General features: G+C 36.1%; 1 protein-coding gene and 1 pseudogene across 3 annotated transcripts in view; one reads left to right on the top strand and one right to left on the bottom strand.

Annotated features, from left to right (window-relative positions):
• ERC2 (ELKS/RAB6-interacting/CAST family member 2) overlaps nt 1-18226 on the top strand; it is a 1176444-nt gene that overhangs the window by 488695 nt on the left and 669523 nt on the right. The gene's annotated exons all lie outside the window — the stretch shown is intronic.
• The window catches only part of LOC126013619 (golgin subfamily A member 7-like), a 29518-nt pseudogene that overhangs the window by 8645 nt on the left and 2647 nt on the right, over nt 1-18226 (bottom strand).

Raw genomic sequence — 18226 nt, 5'->3', positions numbered from 1 at the left:
GAAAAATTTTATTCACACAGTAAACAAAACTTACACACACAGAAAATTTGTTGTAAATAACAAACTCTCCATACAAAAATGATCCCTGCCACAATAGTGCAATGATTATAGTTAAGGAGTCAAATTTTGTAGTACTCTAATGCCAGGATTGTAGCCAGGTCTTCATACAAGGAAGTGATGAATTCTTACCCTTGGGTTGCATTCACCCTCTTGTTTTTGGATATAACCTAGAAGTGTTTAGAACTTACTTCTTACTCTGTTCAGGCATTAATTGCTGTCATGCTCAGGGTGCCCCATGGGATGCTGGGATTGATCCTCTGGTTTTGACCACATGCAAGTCAAGCACCTTACTCATTGTATTATTTCTCCAGTCCTGTGTGTTTCTCTTTAAAGAAAAAATAACCAAGAATATAGATAGCATGACTTACATTTTTTAGCATTATGGTATTTCTATTTGTAGTTTGCTAGGTTTTATAATCATTATCTGCCTCACTCACAGAACCAATTTATTTTCAATTTCTTATTCCTTGGTAACAAAAGATTTCCAAGTTGGAACAGGAAAAACAATTGTTTGCTTTCACCACTGAAAATTTGCACAGGACCAGGCCTTATGATCCATTTCAGAATTATGTTTTTCTAAAGTTGAAGTGTGTTAAAAAGTGCACTCCTCATGAATCATCTAGTTCTGCCACACAGTTATATGTCTCCCTACAAACTGAGAAAAGGGGAAAAAAAAAAGTGGATGGAACACAGAGCCAAATGGTCTCAGGAGCATTGAATAGAAATAAAAAATGGTCACTCCTGAGCACCCAAACCAATGTTAATGACAGTAGAATCAAGAGACCCAAACTATAACAAGCTAGACACAAAAAAGGACCTGTGACACTAGCAGTCCAAGGGGCTAAGGGTGGAGATATGGGAGGCATGCTGGGAACGATGGTGGAGGGAGGTCAACACTGATGGTGGGAATGGCCCTAATTTATTGTCACTATGTAATTGAAATACAACTGTGAAAGACTTGTAAAAAAATCAAATAAAAAAAAGAAAGCAAAAAAATAGTGCGTTCCTAAATTAACATGTCTTAGTGGGATGTGTTACAATAATCTTTTAGGGTAAATTTAATGTTCTTTAAAAAATTAACACAGAGAAGTTCATGGTTATTCTATATGCACATAATGAAATGTAAAAGATTTTTTTAAAAAATTCTATTTACAACTGTGACCAGAAAATCAAATACCTAGGAATCAGTTTAAGCAAAGAGATGGTAAAAGACCAATACTGAGAAAACTACAAAACACTACTTAAAGATATAAAAGAGGACATGAGAAAGTGGAAAGACATTTTCAGTTCATGGACTGGGAGGAATAACACCCTCAAAATGACAATATTACCCAAATCACTTTAGAGAGTCAATTGAATCCCTAAAAGTATACTGTGGCAATTTTAAAATAAATAGATCATAAAACAATAACACTCCAACCCCACCTTCATCCCCAATCCCCCATAGCTAAAAAGAAGATGGGATAAATCAAACCAATAGTAATTGAAACAACATGGTATATTGGAATAAGGACAGATCAACGAAATATAAGAAAATTATAAGAAAAACCACAGAGACAGACCCTCAAGTTTGTGGTTAGTTTACCTTTAACAAAGAAGCAAAAACTATGAAGTTGAATAAGGAAAGCCTATTTAGCAAGTGATGTTGGGAAAACTAGTTGATTACCTGCAAAAAAATTAACTCAGACCTCTCTTTAATGCCTTTGCACAAAATGCAAATCGAAAGAGATTAAACACCTATCAGATATGATTCCATTCTTACATAGAGGAAAATATAGATAGAAATCCCCCTTACATTGAAGGTCGAGATCTCTTTAAGGATGAAATACCACTGACAAAACAAGTAAAAGCAAAGCTAAACAAATAGGATTACATTAAACTAAGGAGCTTCAGCATCTTAAAGAAAATGATGACCATAATACAAAAACAGTTAACAGGTTGAGAAAATTATTTTTCCACCACTCCTCCATCAAAGGCCTAATATCTAAGATGTATGGTAGAACTCTACAAGAAAAAAAATCAACCCTATTAAAAAATGAATAGAAAAAATGAACAGAAACTTCTTCAGTGAAAAACAAAAATGGCCAAATATCATATGGAAGATTCACTATTACTAATCATCAGGGAAATGCAAATCAAAACAATAAAATATAGCTTCTCTAAAAGAACTAACCAATGGAAACAAGAAGTGGGGGAAAAAGAGACTCATTCATTGCTGGTAAGAATGTCAACTGGCCCAGACTTTTGGGATGACAATATTGACATTCCTCAAAAATAAGGGAATTGAGCTTCCATATAACAAGCAATTCCACTACTGGTAATATATCCCAAGGGTCCAAAACACAATTTAGTATAGATTTACCACTCTTATATTCATTATAGCTTGATATACAATAGCAAAAGCATGGAAACAAACCCAAATGTCCACAAACAGATGACTGGAAAAGAATCCATGGTTTCATATACACAGTGAAATACTACTGGATCATAAGAAAGAAAAAGTCAAAAAGAAAAAAAAAAGAAAGAAAAATTCATGCTATTTACTGAAATCTGAACAGATCTAAAGAGTATTATGTTGAGTGAAATCCGTCAGAGAAGAGATCAGAATGTTTTCTTTCATATATGATATATAGAGATTGTAGGGGGATATCAATTGTCCAAAGGCACTAAATGAAGAGCAGGTAAACTGGTATTTAGTAAGAAGCTTGCCACTGAGGTAGAAAAGAAGGGATAAGTTATTGAAGGAGACAATAGAACAATGATGGGGTGTAAAAATGCCTACCACAGAGACAGGTTTGAGAGGAGAGGGAAACTGAGTTTATTAAATACTTACTACATTCTTAGTTATATAATTGATAAAAACATTGGTTTCTTTTTTTTTTTTTTTTGTAAATCCAGGGTCAATTCTACTTGTAATGTAAGTCATCAGAAAGACAGTTGAGAATTCTTTTTTTTTAATATATATTTTATTTAAACAACTTGATTACATACATGATTGTGTTTAGGTTTCAGCAATGTAAAGAACACCCATCACCAGTGCAAAATTCCCATCTCCAGTGTCCCAAATCTCCCTCCTCCCCACCCAACCCCCCCCCTGTACTCTAGACAGGCTTTCTATTTCCCTCATACATTCCTATTGTTAGGATAGTTCACAATGTAGTTATTTCTCTAACTAAACTCATCCCTGTTTGTGGTGAGCTTCATGAGGTGGGCTGTAACTTCCAGCCCTCCTCTCTTTTGTGTCTGAAAATTATTATTTCAAGAATGTCTTTCATTTTTCTTAAAACCCATAAATGAGTGAGACCATTCTGCATCTTTCTCTCTCTCTGACTTATTTCACTCAACATAATAGATTCCATGTACATCCATGTATAGGAAAATTGCATGACTTCATCTCTCCTGACAGCTGCATAATATTTCATTGTGTATATGTACCACAGTTTTTTTAGCCATTCATCTGTTGAAGGGTAACTTGGCTGTTTCCAGAGTCTTGCTATGGTAAATAGTGCTGCAATCAATATAGATGTAAGGAAGGGATTTTTGTATTGTATTTTTGTGTTCCTAGAGTATATTTCTAGGAGTGGTATAGCTGGATTGTATGGGAGCTCGATTTCCAGTTTTTGGAGGAATCTCCATATTGCTTTTCATAAAGGTTGAACTAGATGGCATTCCCACCAGCAGTGGATAAGAGTTCCTTTCTCTCCACATCCCCGCCAACACTGCTTGTTCTCATACTTTGTGATGTGTGCCAATCTCTGGGGTGTGAGGTGGTACCTCATAGTTGTTTTGATTTGCATCTCCCTGATGATTAGTGATGTGGAGCATTTTTTCATGTGTCTTTTGGCCATTTGTATTTCTTCTTTGTCAAAATGTCTGTCCATTTCTTCTCCCCATATTTTGATGGGATTAGATTTTTTTTTGTGTAAAGTTCTGTCAGTGCCTTGTATATTTTGGAGATTAGCCCCTTGTCTGATGGGTATTGGGTGAATAGTTTCTCCGACTCTGGGTGGCTCTTGTACCTGAGCACTATTTCCTGTGAGGTGCAGAAGCTTCTCAGCTTAATATATTACCATCTGTTAATCTCTGCTTTCACTTGCTTGGAGAGTGCAGTTTCCTCCTTGAAGATGCTTGTAGTCTCAATGTCCTGGAGTGTTTTGCCTACGTGTTGTTCTATATATCTTACGGTTTAGGGTTTGATATTGAGGTCTTTAATCCATTTGGATTTACCTTCGTACATGATGTTAACTGGGAGTCTTTATTCAATCTTTTGCAAGTGGCTAGCCAGTTGTGCCAACACCACTTGTTGAAGAGGCTTTCTTTGCTCCATTTAGGATTTCTTGCTCCTTTATCAAAAATTAGGTGATTGCATGTCTGGAGAACATTCTCTGAGTATTCAAGCCTATTCCACTGATCTGAGGTCCTGTCTTTATTCCAATACCGTGCTGTTTTGATAACTATTGCTTTGTAGTAAAGTTTAAAGTTGGGGAAAAAAATCTCTTACATTTCATTATGTGCATATAGAATAACCATGAACTTCTGTGTGTTAATTTTGTACTCAGACACTTTGCTATATACATCTTTTGTTTCTAAAAACTTTTTTAAAATCATATCATCTGTGAATAGTAAGAGTTTAATTTCTTCCTCTCTTATTTGGATGCCCTAATATTTTTTTTCTTGCCTGACTATTGTTGTAAGTATTTCCAGTACTTTACTGAACAGAAGTGGTTAGAGTGGGAAACCTTGTCTTTTACCTGATCTTTATGGGAAGACTTTTAGTTTTTCCCTATTGAGTATAATGTTTGCAAAGGGCTGGATGTAAATGTCTTTAACTATGTTGGGGAAAATTTCTTCAATTTCCATTTTGTAGAGACTTTTGGTCCTGAAGGAGTGTTGAGTCTTGTCAAAATCTTTCTCTACTTCTACTCATATGTTCACAGGCCCTGATACTTTTTATTGGTTATCTTCCATATACATAAGCATCCTTGCATACCTGGAATAAATATCACTTGGTCACGTGCATTTACTTTTTGATGAGCACTTAGATTTGAATTGTTAGTATTTTGTTGAGGATATTCTCATGCTGTTTACTTTAGAACAGTATATCTCTCCCTTGGGAACATATTTCTTATAAAAATAAAAAAATGTAGATGATATGCAGTACTGTTTTATGTAATTAATGATTGTTATTTATATTACTTAACTTAGTACAAAGATAAAACCAGGCATACTTATCACATTTACAGTACTAATAAAATAAAAATAAAATAAAAATTAAATGCTAAATTAAAATATTTTAGAGCCTACAAAATTAATATTAACTTACCACAACTTTAATAAAAAGGATTGTGTTTGCTTAACATAAAATCATACCTGATATAAATACGATGCTTGCAGTAATTACTCAGATTCTATTTCAAGAGATCTGCTAGCTGAGTTGTATGCTGTATGATTTTTCCTTTTCCTTACTAATTACTTTTATTATTTTGCTGATGAGCCTTTGTATTTTCACCATGAAATTCAATAGCAAATGGGGGGATATATAAGATAAATAAGAAATTTATGTGCAATGTTTGTATTTTATCCCAAGTGATTGCAACACAAAGGTAAATATTGACATCTCCTAGTGATGATTCAGAATAAGTCTCTTTGATGATGATTCAGAATATGTTTCGGTTATCTTTGAAATTAACATTCACATAAAAACAAATCTTGTAGTGATCTCATGAATCCTTGAATATAGGTCTTGAAGCTCCAGGAGACTGGGCACTCCTTAGACAGGCACTGACCTAAATTAGTGAACAGGGGATCAGTTGTTTGCCTTGTACATGGTATCCCCCAACTTGATTCCTGGCACTGCACAATCTCTGAGTGCAGAGTTGGGTGGGAGTAAGCCTTGAGCACAGCCAGGGTTGTCCTAACTTACTAAAACTGAGATTGTATTAGTAATAGAAGCAGCAGCAGCAGTAGTAGTGGTGGTGGTAGTAGTAGTAAATTAAACTAATGCTTTAATTTATTTTTAAATAACATTGACATAAAGTGGCAATAGTCATTAATTTGTTAGTCATTTATATTAAACATATGTTGGGGATATCTGGAGGCTGCTCATTGTGATTTATGGAAAAGCCCTGCCTGTGGGTTCATAAAATTGTTTTTCAGTCTTGGCACTAAATTATTGCTGATTTAAGTTCTATGGGCTTCAGTGATAGCTTCAAAATTTCATAGCATATCTGAGTAAGACCAATATATAAAAAATTACGTTAAATGTGTTTTATGTTTAAATTTAATGTGCTAACTTAAGGAGACATGCGATAATCATGATACATAGTGTTTTCTTAAACTTATTTTGATAATAGCGAATGTTTTGAAGATGGGCTTTTCAAATGTTGGGATTTACTAAGATGGATAGTTTTCCAAATTGGTTTTAAGTATTTTGAATTTATAACTATCATCATGTTGCAAAATAACATTGACTTTGGAATGGCTTACTTCCTTTTGTAGTAATTCAAAAATATTATGACAGCTATAGTTTTATAGCGAGCATAAAAACCAGTGAGGTAAGTTCAGTGAGGTAAGCTTAGTGTTGGAAGTTTTATTAACAAAAACTTTAAGTATTAACACATGAGTTACAATTCCCATGTGTTTTTAGAAATTTGCTGGAACTGAATTGAATGTTAAAAATTTGAACTTTAGACTAGTCACTTAAAACCACCTAATTTTAGTGTCAAAAGTAGCCAAAAACTTAAGTATGAAAATAGGCTTTATAAAGTTGGCTGTATTATTAAGCCACAGACGATATGAATTCTTCCATGTAGGTGATATGAAACACTCTTAATCCAACATTGTTTTCTTCAAGTAGGTGGCATGTGGGGCTTGGGTACAATTTTTGATAGATAGGTAGAACCAAATGCATCATTACAACCTGAAAATCTCAATTGTATTATTAACAAGCTGGTTTTGCAACTTAACTTTTATAAGCACAGCATGTGGTTCTGCGATGTTAAGTGTCCTTCAGTTTTATTTTTTGGAATTGAAATTGTATGAGGACAGACTTCTAATTTAAGAGAAAAGTAGATAATAAAGAATAAGTCCTCTCTAAGCTGGACATTACTTTTTTTTTAATGGTCTAGATGTCTTAAAATGTAATATTAAAATTCCGTGCCCTCACCCCGGTCAGATGTATAATTTTTTGTTGTTGCATAAGAGCAGACACATAGTGTAATTACGTAGTTGCTTTTCTATTGCATAGAGATTATACAAAAAAAAAATAAGTCACTCTTCTGAATGTAGTTATCAATAGGAGGAATAAAAGCATTGTTGACACTGATAATTATTTACCACGAAGAGCAGAAGGGTATAACTGAGAGGACCTAATAGGATAGAAATTTTTCTCTAGATTGTCAATCTAGTTGAACCTAGTTAAGAAGTTTTTTTTTTATACTGATCTTGAACATATAAACGGGAGTTTAAATGTGCATATGCTCTAGGATTCACACACAGAGTTAGACCCTTGTCAGGATGATTCCTGTCGTCTCAAATTAGATATACTTAATCCTGAATTCTTAATTTTTCTATCCTAAAATATGATTCTTCCCGGTATTTTTCAGCCTAGATAAGAATGTTACATTCTATAGAGTTGCTCTAGGCATTAATTTAGGAGTCATCTATTGTTAATACCTTTCTTCCTGTTACCCTGTGTCTAAAAATCCCTCAGTTATGGCACTTGCCTCCTGTTTATTTCTCAAAAAGTGGCCTGAAACAGCCTCTTAAATCCTCTCTGCCATCTCTATCATATTTTTAAATCTTTATTTATTTATTTTTTTGGAGGAGGCCATACCCAGCAGTACTCAGGGGTTACTCCTGGCTCTGCACTTAGAAATTGCCCCTGGTGTTTAAATGGAGCCAGGGGTTGATCTCATGATGGTGTGCTTCAAGAATGGAGAAACCCTGAATCTCCTAGGCCACAGGAATTCCCTTTCTTCCCCAATGCTTACTGTGCCTATGCAAAAAAAAAAAAAAAAAGTAGGGGGAATGCCAAACCCTACCACTCCAGCACCCATACATTTTGTTGTTTTGTTTTGATTTGTTAGTTTTTGACTTTATTTTCCTTCTCTTTTTTCTTCCACTTTTCTCATTCTTTTTCACTCTTGTGGTTATTATTTAGAGATTTATTTTTATTTTCCAGGTCCATTTTTTTTCTTCCAATTTTCTTTTCTTTTTTTTTTCTCTCTCCTTTCTTTTTTTGGTAGTTGTCACCAAATTTTTTTTATCCCCTTTTTCTTATCCTTTTTATCTCCAACGACGGTGGAATAGATGCTCAATCTACAACAAGCTGTAAAGTGGAGACCAGTGGCACTAGCATACTGGGGGGTAGAGGAGGGAGAGATGGGATGCATACTGGGAACAGGGGCAGAGGGAGGACAGCACCGGTGGTGGGAATGCCCCTCATTCATGGTCACTATGTACCATAAATGATGCAGTGAAAGATTTGTAATGCACTTTGGTCACAATAAAAATTAAAAAAAAAAAAAAGAAATTGCCCCTGGCTCAGGGGACCATATGGGATACCGGGAATCGAACCCAGGCCTGTTCTGGGTAAGTCATGTGCAAGACAAATGTCCAACAATGTGCTACCATTTCGGTCCTGGCAGTCAACTTTTGAATGAAATAAGCGTCTTGATGATATAAGGACCTCAATAATTTATTTGTTCTAATGTTCAACAACACATTATCTATTCTCCTTCTAGGTTTTTTTTTCCCAAAGACCAATGGCTTAATCACTTCTGCAATGAAGTGAGAAATATGTCCACAATCTGGATATTTGTGGGTAGGTTTGCATTGCTAATGACGTGGTTACTTTTTGAAATGTCTTTAAAAATTTCTCTTTCCAAAATCACTCCTAGCAGTGCTCAGGGAAAGCACATGTGGTGTCAGTGATATGACCCAGGTTGGTCGCATGCAAGTCTGGTATTTTACTCACTGTACTATCTTTCCAGCTTCTCTGATGTATTTTTATTTTGGGGTTTCTCACTTGGTGAAGCTTGTCAGCTTTTTCAGCTTCCTTGTTCTGTGCTCAGGAATTACTTCTGGTGGTGCAGCTTACAGACCATATAGGGTTTTGGGATGGAGGCAAGCACCAAACCCACTATACTTTGCTCCATCCCCTCTATTGTTTCTTAATGTCAAAATATAGAAATAAGTTTTTCTAAAAGAGAAAAATATGCTATGTTTCTATATTTACTAGAAATACAAGTCTTTTGATTAAATACCAATGGAGAGCCTGTTTAGAGTACAGGCAGGGGTCAGGTGGGGAGGAGAGAGACTTGGGACATTGGTGATGGGAATGTTGCACTGGTGATGGGTGGCGTTCTTTACATGACTGAAACCCAAACACAATCATGTATGTAATCAAGGTGTTTAAGTAAAAAAAAAAAAGAAAAGAAAACTGGATGTTCACATGTTACTTTTTCTAACATTAGGAAAAAAAAAGTTAAAACATATCTTGAAAACCAAGGGTTAGACATATAGCACAACTTACTTCAAAATATATAATGATCCATTTATGTTTTGAGATTTCACAGTAAATTGGATGCAAATAAAATAATTTTATCAAGTACCAACTAGCTTTGACTATTAGCTACCAAGTAGCCAATCGACCTATAATTTGCTAATTTATGAATGATATTATTTTGTACACACAAAAATAGAATTTCATCATAAAAAGCCTTTGTTATTTTACTTTTATTTGATAAGAATATTACAGGAGTTCTTGGATTTTATATTTCTTCTATCTCTTCTGTTCTTATCCAACTAATGCTATTAGCATGACACTTATTAGTTCTAGCCCTTTCCCCGCTTCATAAATATTTGACACCATAAGTCATAGATCTAATAACTGTACAATGAGTGGCACAATAGTTGATCCTGGGATCAAAACAGTAGGACAGTGGAAGGGCATTTATCTTGCACAATGCCAACTTGGGTTCAATCCCTGGCATCCCATATGGTCTCCCAAACCTGCCAGGATTAATTTCTGAGAGCTGAGCCAGTAGTAACCTCTGAGCACCATCAGGTATGCCCCCCCAATAATGAAAGATTCTTAATATTCACTGAATAAAATTATAACAGTGGAGACAAGAAGAGAACTTAGGGGCCAGAAAAATAGCATAGTGGGTAAAGCAACTGTCTTGCATGTAGCCAATCACAGTTCAATCGCTGGCATTCTTGAAACATAGGGTGATCCTTGACTTCAGAGCTAGGGGAAATCCCTGAGCACCACCAGGTGTGACCACCAAACTAACAAAACTGAGAGAAAACGTGGAAGAGAAAGTTGAAATATTTGTACTAGTTAAAAAGTAAAGGGCTTATCCTAACTATGGTAAGAGGTGGATGCAGTCTCATTTACATAGGCTGTTTTTATTGATGCATATGCTTATCACCTGGATATCATTGTGTATCACCAGTGGCTCACACTTAGATATAGTTTAATTAGCACAAACTGCATACTAGTATTAACGTATTAAGGCCATTCCTCCCCCCCCTCAAAGGTAAATTTTGATTTTATTAGACATGGGTGTGAAATACATTTTTAGAAATAATGCTTGTTCTGATTTCTTTCAACAAAATTTCAAAAGTATCATCAAACCATGTAATACTATGTTTGACATATATATGCCATATATGACATATAATATGTCATACATATAGTTCCCTGACATACTATGCAGTTCTATTTGGTAGAGATCAGTAGCTTTTGATGATTATGGAAACAAAAGTTCTAGGACTCAAACCCATGACTTTGCACCCTGGTGTGTATATATAGCCTTTTCTGCGGGTCCCTTGTAGTTATAGCTTTCTGTTCTTTTGATGCCATGGAAGCTTCACGAAAGGTTAAAAGGAGAATACTTCCTGAGGTAGACTTCATTCCCCCTGGTGTTTTCTGTTGTGGGGGAAATTTAAATTTTTCCTGAAGAATCTATTTGCAAGGAAGATCAAAATTCTAAATCTAGAATTGCTTTCCACAGGTTGTAGTTTTTTTGGATTAATATGAGTTCTAAGCTTCAGCTGTCCCAAATAGTAGTAAAACGTTTTAGGTGGAACCTGAAATGAAGCTAATTCTAAATTAGATTTGAAAATGTCAGAGTCAAATACAATACAAACATAAAGGACTTTAAATTATCTCATAAATGTTTTGATATTAATGACATATAAATTGTTTGTAGTGGTGGAACTGTATATAAATTAAAATTTATTTCACTTATTAAAATTTGTTATTAAGGCCACTAAAACATCTAAAATTACAGATGTGGCTGTATTATAGTTTCATTGGATACACTCTTAAAGTCTTATTTATAGATGAGTTGTGCTGCCTATGGAAGATTTCTGGCCAACTCACACATATCCAGCACCTCTCACTTCAACAAGGTAAATCACTCTTCACTTTAATTATGTTAAATGACCAATTTTCAAATATTCATCAAATTTAAAAAAATATTGAGCGTTTTAGTAGCTGACTCTGTTTTAATTAAAGTCTTTCATAGGCTAATTAACTACCCTTAGAGAATATATTCCCAATTACAAATTTTATGTCTACCCAGGTCCCTCTCCTCCCCACAGACATGTCCCATTCACTCAGACATACATGTCTATGCTGAAATGTTTTAAAGTAAATTATAGACAATATAACACCCTAGGACATGTTAGAACACAAAACCTTATTTTCTGGTTCTCCTCTATTCCTGAGGCCTGTTGATTAGCAACATTTATTGCATTCTTACAGTATATAAATCTTTGCATTAGAGGTTGTAGAAAGCGTAATAATAAAATATAATAACAATAGCAAAAATTTATAGAGTGTTTCTAGGTGCCAGACACTGTTCTAAGTGTATACCATGTGCTATTTAATTTAATCCTCAAAATAACTGATGAAGGAGGTAGTTGTTGTTGTCATTTTGCTTAGAACACGTTAGTTATTGTGACATGCCTATGCTTAAGTCTCTGACCACTACTAGGAGGTTAAACAAATATCTTATATGCATTTTTGTAAGAAAGAGTTCTTTACTTGAGAATTTTATCCAAACTGTAATTAAGTCAACAAGCTTAATGGAGTACTTTATCTTCTATGTCTTTTTCTTTTTTCTCCAAGATCTGGATTTTGTTGATTTGTTTATTGTTTGCTTGTTTGTTCTGGTACACACCCAGGTGTGCTCGGAGCTTACTCCTGGCTCTGCACTGAGAAATAAATTCTGGGAGACTCTGGACTACATGGGGTGGTCAGGATCGAACTTGGGTTAGTGGTGGGCAGGGAGAACCTTACCCAATATCCTATTTCTTCAGTCCCAAGGTCTTAATATGTAACCTTTGTTTCAGTCCCCAACACTATGCTACCCTTTTTTTTAGTCACCTATTTTTTGACTGTCAATTTTCTTTGTATTAGGATTAAATGATGTGAAGCAGATTTTTCAGGTTCTGAACATGGAAGAAATTAAAGAAGATACAAAGACCCCATTTCCTTATGTTTCTGGTAATTTATAAGATAGACTAAATCTTCTAGTTTTAAGGTTCTCACTTGTTAGCAAAACCAGGGAAAATCATTATAGTTTTGAAGTGGTTTAAAATCACACTGTATGTTCACCCAAGATGGCAATTGAGCACTGTGGAGAATGCAGAGTTATGGAGATTCTGGCATTCTATAGCTCCAGACTGGAAAAATGTAGCCTCCATGATCTCGGAGGTAGGGGAAGAGTGCATGAGGTGGCAGGAAAAAGTGATGTGCTTCTTTCTCTTCTATGTAAATTCCATGAAAAACACTTATGATGGTAGTATAGGTTTCCCCATTGTCTTTTCAGATTTTCTTGTGGTGTGTGGGTTCCCGGGCACCTTTCCATCTCCCAACCTGACCTTCTTGAGATTGGCAAAAGATTTGCGGTAGGGAGGACTTGGGAAGAGTTCATGCATTGGGGGATACTTGTAGAGCTAAGTCCGGTTTCAAGTAACAGTCCACGTTAGGAAGGGTTGGTAAGGAGGACCACTCAGCATGAGTCAGCAGGGGAGTTGGTTGCCTTTTCTTGTAGGGGGCGAAGTGTGGGTTTGACTGGTTGTCCCTTCGCCTGGGTGCTGGGTACTGGTTCGCTGGGGAAGGAGGTCATTCTTGATGCCTAATGGAATAGGAACTGAAGAGTTTTAATGTGGGTAATCTGGATGGGATTGCCGGGTGAAGGGATAATCGAATTTTTTTTAAAGGGGTAGAAGGGGAAAGTATATGAAAGGGGCAGGAAAGAAAAGAGAAAATAAATTAAAAAGAAAAGGAGAGAAAAAGAAAAAGAAAGAAAAAAAACAGTAGTGAGAAGAGTAGAGAAAAGAGAGAGGGAATGCTAGTTTGTTTGAGTGTGTTTGATGAGTAGGGCCTGTAGTATAAGTCTATAGATCACAGTTGCTGCTTCGGTGGTTTGGGTGGTCACGTGCTTCAAGTCCTAAATGAAAGTATTACCTAGGGATAAAGGGAATGCTAAAGAGTTTTATCGGGACATTCTCGTAGCGCAAGCTGGGTATGGTATCTCGTGTGATTGAGCCCCGAGATGCAATCTTAGTTTGTCCACCCTTTGTATCCAAGGACACCTGTAGACAGAAAAGCTGAGAGATTAAGGCATTAAAACATATTTTTATGGCATGCTTCCATTGGAGTCAGTGGTTTCCCATGATAGCCTTTGCCTGTAATCCTGTATAAGATCCCTAAAGGCTTATTATGGGCCTTTGTAGTAGAAGGCTGATTACTTACCTGGTCTTTCTATGCTGCCGTTTCTGCTGTTGCTGTTTTTTTTTTTTTTTTTTTTTTTTGGTGGTATAGTGTGTAGTCAAGAGTTTGTGTTGTTCCTCTTTTATGTGTTTTGGGCACTGCTCTCCGGTATATGTTGACTGTTACAATGTTTGGGGTTTCTACCCTGTTAAACCCTATTATTTGATTGTTGAGTATTAGTTGTATATAAGGTGTATGTTCTAGGTGCTTCAGAATAGTGCTATCATTCTGTGTTTATCTTTCATCTTCTGGCTTACTTTATTTAACATAATATGTTCTAGGTCCATCCACGCTGCAAAGTCTGTGATTATATCATTTCTGACTGCCATGTAGTATTCCATTATGTATAGATACCACATTTTAATTATCCATTTATCTGTTGTTGGACATCGAGGTTGGTTCCAAGACTTGGCTATTATACTAAGTGCTGCGATAAATAGTGGGGTGCACACGTATTTTGGAATGAATGTCCTTCCAACTTGGGGGTATATACCTAGGAGAGCAATTGCTGGGTCAAATGGTAGCTCAATTCTGAGTTCTTTGAGCACTCTCCAGGTTGTTCTCCATAGGTGCTGGACTAGGGGGCATTCCCACCAGCAGTGGATGAGAGTGCCTTTCATGCTGCATCCCTGCCAACATAGATTGTTCTTATTATTTTTGAGGTGGTACCTCATTGTTATCTTTATTTGGATTTTCCTAATGATGAGTGAAGGTGAGCATGTTTTCATGTGTTTGTTGGCCATCTTTCGGTCTTCCTCAGAGAAGTATCTATTCATTTTATCTTTCTATTTTTTTATGGCTTTATTTGGTTTGGGGGGCTCAGCTTTCTGAGTGTTTTGTATATTCTGGATATCAACCCTTTATCTGATATGATGGGTGAAAATATTTTTTCCCAGTCAGTTAACTGTCTTCTTGTGTTAAGTAGGGTTTCTTTTGCCATGCAGAAGCCTTTTAGTTTGATGTAGTCCCATTTGTTTATGTTTGATGCTAAAGTTCTTGCCGTTGGTGCTCCATCCTCGAAGACCTTTTTGATATGTAGGTCTTCGAGTGTTCTACCTATTTTCCTCTCTATAAACTTTATAGATTCAGGGTCTAATTTTGAGGTCTTTGATCTATTTTGAGTTGATTTTTGTATAAGGAGTGAGGTATGGATCAATTTTGAATTTCTTGCATGTGGTTTTCCAGTTGTACCAACACTATTTGTTAAAAAGACTTTCTTTGTCCCATTTCAAGTTCTTGGCTCTTTTGTCAAATATCAGTTGACTGTATAACTGGGGACTTATGCCTGGAAATTCTGTTCTAACCCACTGGTCTGAGGTCTGTCTTTGTACCAGTACCATGCTGTTTTAATCACTATGGCTTTATAGTATAGCTTCAGGTTAGGTAAGGAGATGCCACCCAGCTTCCTGTTTTTTAGTATGTGTTTGGCTATCCTGGGTCTTTTGTGGTTCCAGATGAATTTTATGATTGATTGTTCTAAGTCTTTAAAGAATGATGTCTGAATTTGGATGGGGATTGCATTAAATCTATATAGGAGTTTGGGTAGGATGGTCATTCTACCTACCCATGAGCATGGGATGTTCTTCCATTTCCCAAGATCCTCTTCAATTTCTTTCTGAAGTGTTTTGAAGTTTGCCAGGTATAAGTCCTTCACTTTCCTGGTAAGGTTGATTCCTAGGTACTTGATGTTTTTTGATACTATTTTAAATGGAGTCGTATTCTTAATGTCTCTCTCTTCTACTTTGTTATTTGTATAGAGAAATGCTACTGTCTTTTGTGTATTGACTTTGTAACCAGCCACTTTGCTGTATTGGTTTATTGTTTCTAGGAGTTTTACTGTGGACTCTTTAGGGTTTTCCATGTATATCATCATGTCATCTGCAAAAAGAGATAGTTTTAATTCCTCTTTGCCTATTTGAATTCCTTTGATTCCCTTCTATTGTCTATACTACCATCATAAGTATAAGACATGTATTACACTACCTCTTTACCTGCTTTTCCCCAAATGCAAGATACTATCTTGCATCATCTTGTTCCTTTAATTGATTTTTTACTTCATTTCTTAAAAATCTTTTTTCTTGTCATATATATATATGTGTGTGAGCACATATTTTTTATTTCTATTTTTATCTTTTTTGGGTGTGTGACATATTTTTGTTTTCTTCTCTCTCCACCCTCAAATGCACTGGCAATATAATGTAGCACCATTTCTCCCTGCAAAGGCACACTAAAAAAAGGGGAAATCTTACGTATAAAAATGAACTCTTATTTATTAGGGATAAGAACTCATACTTGTTTACAATACAGGGATATCTCCCACCTTGAAAATATGTCACGTGGACCCAATTTAGACCCCAGGTGATTAGACACCGACCGTCCAGCCTTGAACCCTGGACCACAGACATAGAAACAACACACTTTTTCACAACAGCCACAGGAAACAAATCCCAACCGGGACATCCTTAACAGTGCTCGGACACCAACAAGTGCCAGCCCTAATATGATACCCTGACAACGAGGAAAATGGGAACAACTTGACCTAAGAGCAAGTTATCCTACCTCACCAGCTAATGATAAGACAAAATCAGAAGACTTGAGACTTGTCACCCTTTGGTCTGTCCAAATGCCAAGATCGCGATTTACAGATGACTGGCTGACAGGACTATGGCCAGACTGTATGTATCCTGGGACCAATAAAAAAACCCTAGTCTAGGGTGTGAGCTACGACCTGCATAAGAAATATGATCCCTAGTTCCAGAGGTCTGTCTGAGACTATTGCAACGGAAGGGGATCTCTGGAAACATAATGGAATACGCTATCCCAGGCCCATCCTAGGATCAGCGCAAAGACCAGGACCGCCAACCACAGAAGACGAATTAAAATGACACTGAGGGAACAGAATCTAGACCCACAAAGAAAGACATAATCATAAGTTCAACTCCTTGACTCATGCAGATACCGAGACCTCTAGATACAGAAGTCTGATGTTATCACCCAGGACGGAGCAGAAGTCTTCCATACACCACAAAAGCACCAAGGGGAAAGTAAATGAACCTGAAAGGAGTCTATAGTTAATCCCATGACAATATACTTCGAGGGTGGAGAAACCCTGTATCTCTTAGGCAAAGGAAATTCCTTTTCAAATGACCCCAATATTTACTGTGCATCTGCAGGAGGGAAAAAAAAGCACAAAACAATTTTTTTATTATTACTTATCTATATTTTTTGTTGATTGCATTGTTGTGATTTGGCTATTGAAGTGGATGTCTCCATTTATATTTATTTATTTATTTTCTTCTTTTCTTTTCTTATGTGCTCTGCCACATTTTTTTTTATCTCAATACCATGGCTTTTAAATGGTGCTTACCCTTTTGTTTTGTTTGTTTGTTTGGAATTCTCACTGGATATTTTATTTGACAGTTCTTTATGTACTGTTGTGGTGTTTCACCTTTTTTTTTCCCCTTCATCTCTCAAACAAGGACGAAAGCCTCTAGAAGGACTCCGCCCATTTCCAGAGTATCTGATTCTTTTTTTCTTTTTTTTCTCCAGGTCATTACTTTTCTCTTCTTCAAACAAAATCGCATAACTTGAACTATCTAGTCCCACCTCCCAATTGGGGAGGGGGATAAGGGAGGTACCAAGACCAAATAGGTGTAAGACCACTAAGTAGTAAGCTAGGCACAGGGGGGACCACTTATTCTAGCAGCCCCAGGGGTAAGGGAAGAGGTTATGGGAAGAAGGATGGGAACGGAGGTGGAGGGAGGATAATTCGGTGATGGGAATTCCCCTGATTTTATGTTAATATGTACCTAAAATATTATTGTCAATGATATGTAAGCCACTATGATTAAAATAAAAATTATATTTAATTTAAAAAAAACATGGCCCCATTTGTCTACAACAAGCAGGGGAGATGTATCTTCCCTATGTTCAGGAAGAAAAGTAGAATTAGATGTGAGTGAGAAGTAGTGGTCCCACCATTGTAGCTTTTAGGTCATAGGTTAGTTTTTGTGTGTCTTTGGAAGCTTTGTAAATTATGCATACTTCCAGCGTTACAACTTTCTCTCCATTGGAGTGATTGAAAGTTGGATCAAATTCAATTAGACCCTTAACCCACGTCTCCTATTAGGAAAAACAAACATGTGGATCTTGAAAGGTGAAGTAAAACTATAACGGGAGCTTTTGTGAAGGTTCCAGTTTCAATTTTTTTTTAAAGTTTTACCTCGTGATAGTTTGTTTATTTAATGCCTGAAGTGTTGTTAAGTAAGAAGTCTTTAATCTGTGAACATTTTCAAGTGACTACCTTTTCCTTCTCAAGTGTTCCCTCACCCACAGTGTTGCAGTAGTCATTTTAAAATGGAAACAAACCATTTG

Source organism: Suncus etruscus, chromosome 7 (genome assembly GCF_024139225.1).
Source record: "Suncus etruscus isolate mSunEtr1 chromosome 7, mSunEtr1.pri.cur, whole genome shotgun sequence".
Taxonomy (NCBI): domain Eukaryota; kingdom Metazoa; phylum Chordata; class Mammalia; order Eulipotyphla; family Soricidae; genus Suncus; species Suncus etruscus.
The sequence above is the reverse complement of the archived record's forward strand: the minus strand, read 5'-3'. Positions and strand labels throughout refer to the sequence as shown.